Source organism: Chelonia mydas, chromosome 3 (assembly GCF_015237465.2).
Source record: "Chelonia mydas isolate rCheMyd1 chromosome 3, rCheMyd1.pri.v2, whole genome shotgun sequence".
NCBI classification, from domain to species: Eukaryota; Metazoa; Chordata; order Testudines; family Cheloniidae; genus Chelonia; species Chelonia mydas.
Genome location: NC_057851.1, coordinates 116,031,747 through 116,046,255, shown reverse-complemented (window position 1 = coordinate 116,046,255; position 14,509 = coordinate 116,031,747). Strand labels below are relative to the sequence as shown.

Here is a 14,509-nt window from a genome sequence, read left to right as displayed (position 1 = left end):
AAAACCCCTACTTCTTAAAATTAGATTGATTCCCATTTATAGGATAATTGAGTTACGAACATCACTGTTTGTATTTATAAATCTTGACTTAATCCAAAAAGTTGACCAAGTAGAAAGTTCAGGGGGAGAGAAGGACTTTGGTCCAGCAGCTTTAGAAAGATAGGAACCACTCTTCCATGTAAAATACAGAGATTGCTCATTTTTTTGAGAGTGCTATTGGAGTTGTAATAGAGATGAGATTTCATCTTGAAGAATGACCAAGGTATGATTGTTTATCTCCGTGTTGATAGTGTACTTCATCCTTAAAATGGCACTAGGGAGTTTTGTGGCCTAGTCTAGATCCTGGATGTTGTGCTTAAATAATAAATCCATTTAATGGATTTAGGAGGATTTTTTCCATACCTTGAACTTTGGAGTCCATGCAGTTATAAAAACATCTGCTTCTAAACTTTGTTGAACCTAAGGAGAATTGTTAAATGTTTTATTTTAAAAACAAAACAACCCACACCCCACCAAAACCACATCCAAGTGACTGGCAAAGGAACGAAGAGGGGAGATTTTGTCTGAGAGAGAGAGATATATAGGGTTTTGTTTTTGTTCATTTTATAATGTGCAAAGAAGGCCTCAAATTTGTATGCTGAAAGATTTTTCCTACTTTTTAAAAAAATATTAGAAATTTAGGTCCAGTCTATGTAAAGGACACTTCTGTACTCATGGCCTAATCACCGCACTATACAATAAGCATCATGAAGCCATTCTGAATGGGGTATAGAAAAAGTTTCATTCGAAACATCAGTTTCAGAACATTTATAACTACATATGGAGCACTCCCAGTCCTTTTTGATACACTCAGATATCGCTTGATCTGGAAGCTAAAAGCTCCATACTGGAAAATCAAATACAGTTGATATATTTTTTTCTTCCCACCGGTCTAGTTTAGTGTGGTTAACTTGTGGTCATACCGCTGCTTGCTTCCCCAGGATCTGATATGGTGTTGTCCAGCTTTTTGCTGCTTCTTTTCTGGTTCTAATCTGGTTGCCCTTCCATGACATTAGGCCATGACCATCTGAACCCAGCCAGTTTAAGGCAAGCTTCTTTCATTGCCTGTCCAAATGGAGGACTAGGACTCCTGTAGCCTTCTTCAGGATAGGATGGCTAATCTTGGCAATAACTAGAGTCTGCAAATCCATGGATATCCGCTTTGTATCTCCACATATCTGCAGACCATTTTTGTGGATCAGATGCGGATACAAATTTTGTATCTGCGCAGGGGTCTAACAATAACATCTCCAAATAAATTGCCCAGGTCATACTAAAGTTATTGAACTCAATTTGTGTTCACTTATGGCCTGAGCCAAAGCCCATTGAAGTCAATAGAAATACTCCCCTTCACCTCAGTGGGGTTTGGACCATATCCAAAGTAGAAGGGAAGAATAATACCCTCCTCTACAGGAATTGTGGGGTGAAATTCTATGGCCTGTTTTGTGCAGGATGTCAGATAAATTACCATAATTGTTGTCTGTTCTGGCCGTAAAAGCCTATGAAGAAAGAATACCCTTACACATCTTTTTACCGGAGAAGAGTATAACTACTACAAAGAAAGGCAAAACTACTGCAGCACCTTGTGTATGCAAATAAGAAAAGTTTTAATTCCTTTTCTCCAATAGGAGGCATTACAAAAAAGTTTTAATAATGGGTCTTATTCCCCTCATATCTACCCTTTTCCCCCAACACTATGGGCTACTGGACAACTGGTAGGATTATGACAACAGAGATGCCATGAAATGCCTGAGAAATTGAGAGAGACATTCTGCAGCCGAATTCTCCAAATATTCCATTGGCACTGAGCATGTTCCAGTTTCTCCGTATGGCCAGTGTGCATGCACTACTTCCATGGAGCAACAGAGTAGGCTGCAGGGGCTGAGTAGGACTTTACCCACAATTGCTCCTTGCTTGACTTAGAAGCCACTGTGGCGCCAGGCACTGGAACTGTACTCCGTCTGGAACGGTCTTCTGTACTCCCAGTGCTTCAGATGCTGGCGCTATGGAAACCTGGAGGAAGCTAAAAGATTGTAATACAGAGGGATGGGGAGAAGTGTTAGGAAGATAAATTCATTAATGCTTGTGAAACACTCAGATACTGTAGTTATGCACTGGCAACTTTAATTCTGGCGTTTCCTAACTTTTGAGTGTTTCAAGAATCTTAATTTTCTTTTTATATAGCTTTCTGGTTGTTATATAGTATAAAGAGGGAGGAGGCACTTACCTTTTTCTCTTTTACAAGTCACCTTTAAAACACAATTTTTAATTTTGTTTTTAAGAAAGACTGCTCATCTCCTTCAGGATTTGATTATGTGAAATGTACAGTTGTCTCCCATACCACTGCATGGTACCTGTTAGGAAATGTTGATTTTTTTATTTTTTTTTTTTTAATGGCAAGCTATACGTAGCCTTAAAATGTCACCCATATAGAGAAGGCAAGGCTTTGATACAAATACTTCGACCAAGACTTTTCAGTTTTTGGATGTCCTGGAGTTTGAATTTTTTTAAAACAGCTATTTAAATCTATATCTTACAATTTACAGAAAGGAGATATTTGCTTCTTAATTTATTTGCACTTTTCAAGATGCTTCAATATAAAAGCCTCACTAGAAAGAACTATCTTGATATACAATGTCTCCACTGAGATGGCAAAAGGCTACTACTATACAGTGGTAATCTTCACCTTGGGTGCACTTACAGACTCTAGTTTTGCCTGAACTATTATTATGCATCTTTAAAGCAGTGAAAATGGGAAAAGTAGTACTACTCTTTCCTGATGTTAGAAAAAATAGTACTGGAAAATGCACGTACAGCCATCCATATTACAAAAGATAAATGCTTCCTTCTTAATATACCTGCTGAACAAGCTAAAATATGGGGATTACCAAAAAAAGAAAGAAAGAAAATCTTACTCTTTCAGTATTGCAGGCTGATGCCCATGACCAATGCCACACCTCATCACTGATTTTAATGTGACCCCTTCTGTTACATGCAACATTAGAATCTTACAGGGTCACTATCAAAATAGTTTAGACCTTTTATTTAAAGCAGGGGTCCCCAACGCGGTGCCCGTGGGTGCGATGGCAGTTGTGTACGCCCACAAGACACTGTACCGCCAAAATGCCACCGAGAAGCGTTGCCGTTTCTCGGCAGCATTTCGGCGGCAGGGTGTTTAGCGCCCGCCACACTCTGTTGGGAATAGGAATGTGCTATTCCCACAGAAAGATTGGGGACCACTGATTTAAAGCATCTCTCATCTGTATATTTGTCAAGTGCCATGTAAATGTATAGCTCCATATAAGTAATTTCTCTCATAAGAGGATAGTGGATCCTGACGGACATATGTGTTTCAAGTGCACAGATGCTCCCCAGCACCTCTGTGGGGTGAGACTTTCATGACTGCCATTCGAAAATCAGAACATGAGGTGTCATGGAATGTCTGACTGTCTAACCACTACCACCACCGGACTTCTGTCTTGTAATCACTTTCCTCAGCTAATGATGTCTGATAGCCTGATTCCACTTAGGATAGCTTCTGGTTCATCTGTGATGACTCTCCAAATCACATTCACTCACTCTCCCGTTATGCAGCAGCTGAACCCTTGGTAGGTTCTGAGTAAACAGACAGAAATGTGCTGCATACAATGGTTGGTACCATTTGATAATTTATGGGGGAAGGGGCCTTAATTGCTGCAAAGAATAATCTTCTTTATATAGCTCCATGTACCAGAGCTGTCAACCTATGGCTTACGGCCTTATTAAATGTAATTCATGCAAAGCAGCTTTTCTGATACTGGCACCCCTGTGCTTTTGCCACAACACACTGCCGATAGCATTAAAGCACGTGGAATAAGCACAAGTGTTGTGCTCTTCTCAATACTCCCTCACTTTGTGCTTAGCAAAAAGCACATGGGTAAGGAGCAGGAGAGAACATGACGATGAACAAGAGAGGAATAACAAAGGCAGAACATGGAGGAGCTAGGAGGAAGCACACACTAAGACTGTGAGAACAAATGAGACTGGGAATGGGGTGGAAGGAAGTAAAGGAATGAGAGGCAAAATCATCAGACAGAAGAACAAGGAAAGGTGCTGAAATATTCAACAGAGATTGGAAGCCCTTAGGGGCAGGGATCATCTTTTTGTTACATGTTTGTACAGCACTTAGCACAATAATGCTCTGGCACCTAGACACCACCACAACACAACATTAACATTTATTTTGCAGAGAAAGGTTCACGGAAAAGGGATGGATGGGGTGACTGGTTTTACACAATCCCTATTGTCAATCGCTGTTACTACTTTTTGTCTCCAGCTACTTCTTTCTTGTTGTTTCAATGGAGTATTGAATGCCGTGCACATACACCCTCCTTAAGCCAAAATAGCTGGTGAGTTCTTGTTACATTAGTGTCATTTAACTGAACTGTTCCTGGTGGCCATTCTCACTCTGGAGAAATGAACGGGAGTGGTACGCCAATGTTTTGCATAGTGTGCTCCATAACGTCCATAAGGAGAGGAGAGCATTAACTGTATAATAAATCCATCATTCTTTGAAATTCCATAACAGAGCTACTTGAAGTCCCCAGATAAACATATTCATTTAATTCATCAATTAGTTTATTTCTCTGTAGTACAGACTTGTTTAACTTAACCCTTCCAACAGCAGTCCATTTTCAATCTATTTGTATATTGCTTATTTACACAGTTAATTTTTCTAATACAAGAAAGTGCCACATGAACTGGCTTTGATCACATATTTCTAAAGAAAAAAATTAAAAATCTGAAGATTTTATCTGTTGTCACATTAAATATTAAGAATCAAAGTTATAGGAAGACTAACAATGATGGAAACGGGTAGTCTAAAAGAGCTAAAGGGAAGCAATGGAAATACATGCATTGACAAAGAAAAAACAGATAAATCACATCTCAAATTGGCAGTACAGAGACTCTAATACATAAGCCACTGACTATATGAACTAGATTTTTGGCTTATTACAACAAGCAGCAACCCACTAACCCCCCTCTTTTGCCACATGACTGCAGAAGTGCTAACTGGCAACTTCACCTTGAATGGTCACTTACAATATGCATTAACTACTCATGCTAAATAATCTGTTACACCTTGTGTTTAGCTGTGACACCGAGTGTATGTCTACACTTAAATGGCTACAGCAGCAGTGCTGCACTGTGCTGCTGTAGCACTTCAGTGTAGACCCTCATTACAACGACAGGAGTTCTCCCATTCCTGTAGTTAATCTATCTCTCCAAGAGGCAGTTGTTAGGTCAGTGGAAGAATTCTTCCATTGACCTAGTGCTGTCTACACCAGGGGTTAGGCTGGTTTAACGACATCACTTCGGGGTGTGGATTTTTCACAACCCTGACCGACATAGCTGGGTCTACCTTACTTTTTAGTGTAAACCTGGCCTGAGCACCTTTCCCGCACCTTTTCCAAACCTGGAGGAGAGCTCTGTGTATGCTCAAAAGCTTGTCTCCTTCACCAACAGAAGTTGGTCCAATAAAAAATATTACCTCACCCATCTTGTCTCTCTCTCTCTCTCTATAAACAAGAGCTGTTATAGTGCCTAATACAATGGCGCCCCAAGGCACTACTGTAATACAGATAAGAATAAATATTATTGTGACAAAGCCAAATTTGGAACTATTTAATCAGCAGAATTTTGATTCTTTAGTACATATAGTTTAATAGCCTAGTTGTCTAAGGCAGCTGTGTTATATCATGCCACGTCTAAACTGGGTGTGCTATTTATAACAGGGAGACTTTAGTAATCTGACTATATACTACTCTAATCTAGTCTGTCACTCTACATACTAATTTGTTTTATAATGAAAAAATATTTATAAGAAGCAGGCCAAATCCTATTCTCAATAACACTGGCATAAATCTGAAGCAACTCTTTGGAAGGCAGTGGGATTTATGCTGGGTAACAGAACAAAATTTGTCCCAGTATACAATAATCATTTGCACTTTGTACCCATGCTGAAATATGCTGCTTTACAGTATAAAATAAGAAGTTATCTTATGATATTGATCTTATGTTTGTGATGTTATGTTTATCAATACTCAAGATAAATCTGTTCTTCCTAATGTAAACCACAACATCCCTCTCCACAAAAAAAACCACACACACACTATTCATGGTCAATTAAGGGCCTGCAAAGTTAAAAAACTATAACTAACCTCCAAGTTAAAATAACCTAAAAAAGGAGAAAGAACGAGGAGTACTTGTGGCACCTTAGCAACTAACAAATTTATCTGAGCATAAGCTTTCGTGGGCGAAAGCCCACTTCCTACTGTATTTTCCACTGCATGCATCTGAAGAAGATAGACAGATAAACAGAGAACATGAAAAAATGGGGGTTGCCATACCAACTCTTAATGAGACCAAACGATTAAGGTAGGCAATTATCGGCAGGAGAAAAAAAAACTTTTGTAGTGATAATTAGGATGGCCCATTTCTTGTTAAAAGTTGGTATGGCAACCCCCATTTTTTCCATGTTCTACATATATAATCTTCCTACTGTATTTTCCACTGCACGCATCTGATGAAGTGGGCTTTAGCCCACGAAAGCTTATGCTCAAATAAATTTGTTAGTCTAAGGTGCCACAAGTACTCCTCGTTCTTTCTGCTGATACAGACTAACACGGCTACCACTCTGAAACCTAAAAAAGGAGATCATTTTCCAAAGCTTATTTCCTTGTACTTCTACTACTTGCACACATACATGGAAGAAGCAAAACCTGACTGTCAGCACATTAATACTTCAAGTATAGTAGGTCTAACTAGGAAAAGTAAACTAATATTTTCTTCACTAATGAAGTCAACTTCATGCTTATTTTATTTCTACAGCACATTTCATCTCCTGAACATGGAAAGAATGGAGAAAAATAAAAAAGGTGTTATTTTCCTACAAGGTAGTCTTTTGGCAGGTAATTCCAACTGAAGTATCTTGATTCAATTTTTACAGTTAAAACTGCAACTTGATTGTGAATGTCCACAAACAAATGAAACAGTTTCTTTGATTCAATCCTTTCTTTTAGCCCAGTTTTGGGAGGCTAAAAAGGAAGGCTATTTCTGTTTAAAGCAGTACCTAAACCAAACATAATATTTATATCTCTCCTAGAAGTTTAAACATGCGCATAAAGATGCTGTCAGAAGTCAGTTGTCGGTTGCCCAGAGACAAGTGTCTATACATTTTTTGTCTGACCTAAAACAACCCTGCTATACTTGACAGGCAATTACTTTGCAATTACATTGTGAAGTGTTTATAGTTTTTAATGGGCATCTTATCCATTATCTTAATAATTACCATAGCTCATAAACCTCATTCCTCTGCCATTTGAATGCTCAATGTATTTTGTGTATATTTATATTCAAGACAAAGTTACATGAGGAGGTTAGAAGTGACCTTTATCATCAAAATTCTGAGAGCCAACAGATCAGCAATCTAGTAGTAATCTTGCTAGTTTTATAGCTGGCTCCCTAATAAGCCTCCTTCAAACAAACAAGTACATTTTCTTTGAATACATTAGAATACCCCTGAAAAATAACGTATATTTCCCAGATATAACAAATCTTCATTGCCATTTAAGTGATAGAAAAAACCTCCAGGCACTGAAATCTTAAAAGGTACAATATATATATTTTAACAATCAGATGTGAACAAAGGTTTCAGGTTCATTTATGGAAAGCTGTTGAGTCTGACTCCAGTTCTAAAGTTCTTATTTAAGCAGAATACATTATCTGGCAATGAGAACTTTTTAACAACACTACTGCACAGTGAAATCTAAAGGGACAATGTCAACCAGCTTAAAAACATGGTTATTTCTAAAACCTGATAATCCTATTCCCAAATCGTATAAACTCTTTACTTCCTCTCCTTGGATTCTTTACCACCAGTGCATTAACATGAAATTTTTTTGGTAACATTTTTAAACCAAAAAATATTGACTAGGTGATCAACAGTCCACAGGAAATATGCTTTGTATACATGCACCGCAAAAGCCATTTCAAAATCAACAAAGCAAAGCAGTGTTGCCAGCTCTTGTGATTTTATTGTGAGTCTACAGATATCCAGCGCTTTTCTTAAAGCCCCAGCATGTGATTAGGGGAGAATTTCCACTTTCCATTTTAAAAAGGACGTTTTTAGCCCTCACATTTGCAAAGAAAAGATTGAAAATCTGACTTGAGTGCTCCCTAAAGGCTCAGAAACCAGAAGGCAAATAAAATTACCCAAAATGTTGTTTTAATTTTATGATGGGGGGACCTAATTCATGATTTTTGAGCGCTTGAGGTTGGGAATGCTGCACTAGGGCCTGCCTTATTGTCACTTTGTGGGATCTCCTGTTGGCATACTAGGCCAAGGAGTCTAGCGATTGTGGAGACAATAGGTTAGCCCCTACATAGAATATCGGAGCACCACTCTCCCTTTCCTTCACAGAGTCCCTTACTGGTGTGACTACGGCCTTATGCTCCACGCTAAAGAGGATACTATCAATACAGGGAGAATTGGCTCTAGGTTCCTCAAAAGAGATCCCTGGTGTGACAGTAGCAGCCAGAAAATATCTGAACTTGCAGGGGGAAGAGGTGAAGATACAGAGTTTATGGAGGGGCTGAGGAAAACAGGCAAAGGGAAGCTATAGAGATGTTAACATGTTACAGGGCGAGAGTGATGGCAGTAGAATTTTCTGAAGAGGACTGAAAGGCAAAAGCTGACCATAACTCAAGAAGAGGTCAAAGTAAACAGGAAAGGAAACGACACTTGGAGGGTGTCACACTGGACAAGAGATGAAGAGGACGGGATTGGACGACATCCCTGGCATTCACACGCTGCTCTCTGGGGGTGGGGACAGGAAATAACAGGATCGGTGCTGAGCTATTTAACAATTGGGGTGGGAGAAAAATGAACAGAGCACAAGTTAACTCTCCAAATAAAAAGGCTTTGAAAAGTATTTGTTGCAACTGCAATGAGCAAGTCCAAGCCCATTACCAGGGAGGCCAGCTTGCTGAGAAGAAAGAGCGTCGGCCCGGGTGATACCAGCAGCATGGAAACTTGACAGAAGAGAATGAAAACAGTTTCTAATGTGCTTTAATACTGAGTTTAAAAAATTAAAAAAACATTCCAGTCAGATTGTGGCTCCCCTGCAAGGTCCATGGTATGGAGAAGGCTCAGGGATCCCATTCCCTCCCTCGACTACAATCCCAGAACTCATCCCTCCTGAGTGCAAGCAAAGCACTACTGGTCACACCAGAAAGGCCACTGTGCCCACCTCCAGTGTCAGGTCAGACACTTGAGCTGCTCCACTACAAGTTGCCCTTCCCTCTCCATCCCCTCTCTGCCTCTTTCCTGCTCAGCCAGAATAGCTCCAGGAACGAGCTGCTGGTGAAGAAGAGACCTTTCCTACTCCCCTGCCGCACATCTGAGACTTCTAGAGCCATAAGGCAGCCCTATGGTTCCTCCCCACTTCCTCCCAATTGCTAACTATTCACATCCTAGAACTGTTCTATCACTATTTGCAGGTTAGGATTGATACCAAGCATCAACCCTATCAAGGGTTAAAAACGGTATCATCTTTTCTTTTTAGTAACCGGACTAATGCTTGGGCTCAAAAATGCCAATTCTAATTTTAAAAGGACAAGTTAAAAATTTCATTCTGGTCTAACATTGGTAACAATAATAGATTAAAAGTAACACCTGTAGTTACTAACACTGAATAACTGCAGGGGGAAAAAAAAGACTATTTACTTTGTGCATGAAACTGCCCTTTGGGAAGAGTCCGTTTCCTTTCTGTTTGGGTCGTTCAAACAGCAAAAGGGGACAGAGATTCTTTTATTTTATTTTTAATTGGGAAAACGTGACTCTAAACCCATAAAAATTGGCCAGGCACTCAAGAGGAGGCATAATATCTGAAGCAAGATTTAATTCAACTGTTTTTTAAACTTGATCATATCCCTTTAAAATCTGAATATGAAAATACATTTCACTCTACAGTCCTGCTGAGCAGGGATTCTCTACTAATTCTCAAACCACTGGGGTGAGAAAACAGGTGCAGTCGTCTTTTCAAACTAGAATTTTTACAGCTAGTTAAAGCCTCTCATGTGAAGTGAATTACTTCTGATATTTTGAAAAGGAATGAAAACAAATGAGTTTCTCTACTTTACTGAGCACAAACAGCAATTTTTGACTGACAAAAGTGGAAAGTATTTAACATGTGGTCTGGATTCACTGCATGGGCATATACTTATCCTCACTATGTTTTAAGTTCTATCACACTGGAATGCTAGTTAACATACAAAATTTTACTAAATGCATTGAAATTCACTCTGCGGTTTGCATATTTGAAGAAGAAAAATGTACACACACACACACAATACAAAACTATTTTAAAAGAATGTAAGAACTACTGAACACAAGGACGTTCACTAGCATCTCCTATACTAGGCACAATGGCGTGCATTAAGGGCATGTCTATACAGCAGCTGTTAGCATGCTTCCCAGCATGAGCAGACAGACACATGCTAGCTCTGCTGGAGCTAGTGCAATAAAAATAGAATGTGGCCAAGGCAGCACAGGCTCACTGCTGTGTACAAGCCTTCCCGACCCCATGAGTACATACTTGGGTGGCTAGCCAAAGCCGCCACCACTACACTGCTATTTTTAGTATGCTAGATCAAGCAGAGCTAGCATGCATCTGTCTTCCTGTGCTGAAGCATGTACCCAGCTGCTGTGTAGAAACACTCATAGGCGCCAACTTCTGCGGGCACTGGTGGGTGCTTGACCCGCCTCTGCCCTGGGCCCCGCCCCGCCGCCCCCACTCCGACCCCATTCCAACCCCTTCCCAAAGTCCCCACCCCAACTCCGCCCCCTCCCTGCCCCTATTGGACTCCTTCCCCAAATACCCATCCCGGCCCCGCCTCCTCCCCTGAGCACGCCGCCTTGCCGTGCCTCCCCCTTCCCTCCCACAGCTTGTTACGCCGCACTGGGAGCTAGGGGGAGAAGCGGGGATGCGGCGTGCTTAGGGGAGGAGGCGGAGGTGAGGTGAGGTGAGGCGGGGGGGCAGGGAGGGGAGCTTGGCTGCAGGTGGGTGCAGAGCACCCACCAATTTTTCCCCGTGGGTGCTCCAGCCCTGGAGTAGGCGCCTATGGACACACCTTAAAAGGAAGTGGCCACAGCAGTGCCTCTGTGGTCAGAATGGAACTAAAGGGTATTCAGCATGGTGCATTTCAGACTCTTAGGGTGAAATCCCACTGAAATCAATGGAAGTTTTGCCACTGACTTAAATGAAGCCAGGATTTCACCCTTGGTCCTTAATTCACTATAGAAACAAAAGTAAGGGTAGGATTTTCTGAAGTGCTCAGAGTTGGCCTAACACTGCTTCTACCAAAGTCAATGGTAAAACTTCCACGAGTCAATGGGAGCTCAGTTAGGTTAACACTGAACACTTCAGAAAAATCTCACCATTAATTCCTTTCTGTTTCTATAATACATTACATGTATGTCCATTTTAAGTCCCTTTTGTAGTACCAGAGTGGTGTCAAGGAGCCCTAGAGTAAGTGAGAATCAGGCCCGTAACCTTTATCCCAAGGTAACAAAAGCTCTCTCACAAAACAGACCATTTGCACATGCTGACATCTGCAACAAAATAAATGGGACCAGCCTATTTCATTACACAGTTTTCTCTTACGCAACCGCAAAAACATTAATTTGCTAGTCAGAGTAAGATGGCAGCCACTCTGCAGTTTCAAATTCTAACAATTATCCTTTAAATCTCCAGTTACCTTGCAGCAGAAAATGTATAAAACACAGCCACGGCTCACACCAATGAGCCTTTCCATACCCAGTTGTTGTATGATTCAATGAGTCATTTAAGTAGTGAGTAAATCAGCCACCACTCTATGCACGTCAGTATCCTGTTACTGGAGACTCTCCCCTGGTAGTCACTCTCGTCACTAACAGGAATGCTAGGACAATCAGAAAGAGAACACTGCATACCAAAAAAGCAGGTTTTCAAATGAACATTTTCAACGATCATCAAAAATATCTCAAAAAACATATCAATGGCATCCCAGTTCCTCTATTCATTTAACAACAGTCTCGCATGCTGCCCCAAAACACACTGTTATATTTACCTTCTCTACAATCCCCTCCCTAAATAAAAAGCAGCAGAATTGAAACTTTAATTTCAACAATATATTATTAGCATGGCAAATGACCCTAATTATACCCAAATCAATAGCATTTGTCTATGTAAGTTTTCACCTCCTACACTCTATTCATCACAGGAATCCATACATTTATAATTCAGTGCATGATGATAATAATAATAAAGCAGCGGTGCATGTCAGGAAGACAATAAACTTGACATACAGCAGTATCTTTATCCCAATGGGAGTATCTAGAACAGGGGCGGGCAAACTTTTTGGCCTGAGGGCTACATCGGGTTTCGGAAATTGTATGGAGGGGTGGTTAGGGGAGGCTGTGCCAGGCTGTGCCCCCGTCCCCTATCCGTCCCCCCTGGCTTCTTGCCCCCTGACGCCCCCCCAGGACTCCTGCCCCATCCAACCCCCCCCACTCCCTGACTGCCCCCCCCCCCCGGGACCCGGGCCTGCTGCCATTCAACCCCTCCCATTCCCCGCCCTCTGACCGCCCTGACCCCATCCACACCCCGCCCCTCTATCCAAACCCCCTGCTCTCTGCCCCCTTACCACGCAGCACAGAGCACCGGTGGCTGGTGGCGCTACAGCCGCACCGCCCAGAGCTTTGCACCGGTGTGGTGTAGTAAACTGCTCTCCGTAACTGCTACCAGTAGCACATTCCTATGCAGAGCAGTTTAATACACTACACCAGCAGCAGGGCATGCTGAGGCTGCGGGGGAGGGAGAACAGTGGGGGAGGAGCTGGGGGCTAGCCTCTCAGGCCAGGAGCTCAGGGGCCAGGCAGGAGGGTCCCACGGGCCAGATGTGGCCCGTGGGCCATAGTCTGACCACCTCTGATCTAGAAAAACATCTATCACCACCAGCAAGGGACAAGATGACACCTAAAGGGCTGGACTGGGGAATTCCCAGTCATCAAATAACTATGCCTGTGTATTAGAGGCTTAAACTTGACGTCAATCCCTTCCTAACACATGCACTTTGTGCATCAGTTATAGGTTTAATTAGAGATATCCTACTGTGTATGTGTATGTCTCCAAAATCAGCTGTCAGCTCATTGTGTCAGGGGGAGGGAAGAGAAAGGATGAGACCTTAAAAACGAGGGAGAGAAGAAACTATCTTGGAGCTGAGAGATTTCCAAACACTACACAAGGCGTGGTTAATGTCACAGATTTCACCCTCAATTCCACTTGCACACTTGGGAAATCTCTTTTGCAGAAGGTTTCATACTACTTATTGCCATACATCAATTGAAGTAAAATCTTGCAATTAAAATTTATTCCAAATGTTTCATAAGTGTATATTAAAGATCTGAATATTTTGGGTATTTCCATGGTTCAAGAATTTCATTTATTTAAAAAGTAGAACTAAAGGAGTCTAACTTGATAGAAAAGTTATTTTCTATAAATATTTTTGAATCATCCTATAGTATTTAATAGAGTAATATATTCCTGCTATGGGCTAAGTAAAAAACCCTAAAAAAACCACAACCTACTACAGAAAAGTTCTCATTCTCCATTCTATCCTATAGCTTTTTAGAATAATTTCTGTAGAGCCCTATTGGTTTTATCCCTAGGAAATTCAATAGAATTTTCCCATAGAGGAAAATTAAAGAAGGCCAAATGCAGCAAATCTGGCACAGAAGTTCCCATGCCAGGCAAGCCCAGAGAGGCAGCTTTCATTACACTAGCATCTGGGGTACTAGGCCAGCAGAAGCTTCTAATGGCAGCCACTGAATCAGAATCCTAGCTGCCCAAAGCCACTTTCTTCCCAGTTTCCTATCAGGACCAGGCACTTATAATGCTGCTCTGCCCCCTTCTGTAACCCTGAACATAGAAATGGAGTTATGGACCCTATGCACTCCCAAAACCTGATCATTTGCTCAATTTCCAGTACCAGGGATCTCTGCCATTATTTGCAGAAGCACAAACCCAATGGAAAACCGGGCCCAACACGTTTAGGATCTCAGATCAGAAAAATTACAAAGAAAATATGTTCATTTTATTTGTGAGTCTCTGTAGTGCCCAATTACAGGTAACTGGGAGAATGTGCTATGGTTACTACAGCTACAATCCACGTGAAACAGCCCAGAGACCCAGAAAAAAAATACTCCACCCCAGCCACTTGGGTAAACAAAGGAAAAATGGCCAAAGGAAGTAATTCAGAATGGAGAGGAGGCGGCGGAGAAGGAGGAGAAGTGGAGATGTGAAATATCAATGTCTTCTTCATTTAACTGGTACAGATCAAGGCCTAGTCCCAGGTTTCCACATTTGCTCTTGAAAAACTGGACTTCACTG

General features: G+C 41.3%; 1 protein-coding gene and 1 long non-coding RNA gene across 9 annotated transcripts in view; both read right to left on the bottom strand.

Annotated features, from left to right (window-relative positions):
* TULP4 (TUB like protein 4) overlaps nucleotides 1-14,509 on the bottom strand; it is a 277,954-nt gene that overhangs the window by 210,240 nt on the left and 53,205 nt on the right. The gene's annotated exons all lie outside the window — the stretch shown is intronic.
* Nucleotides 1,628-6,555, bottom strand: LOC119565803. Its single transcript, XR_005224764.2, has 2 exons — nucleotides 2,267-6,555; nucleotides 1,628-2,062 (listed from the first exon to the last, which is right to left on the bottom strand). It is a non-coding gene; the product is annotated as an uncharacterized LOC119565803 (long non-coding RNA).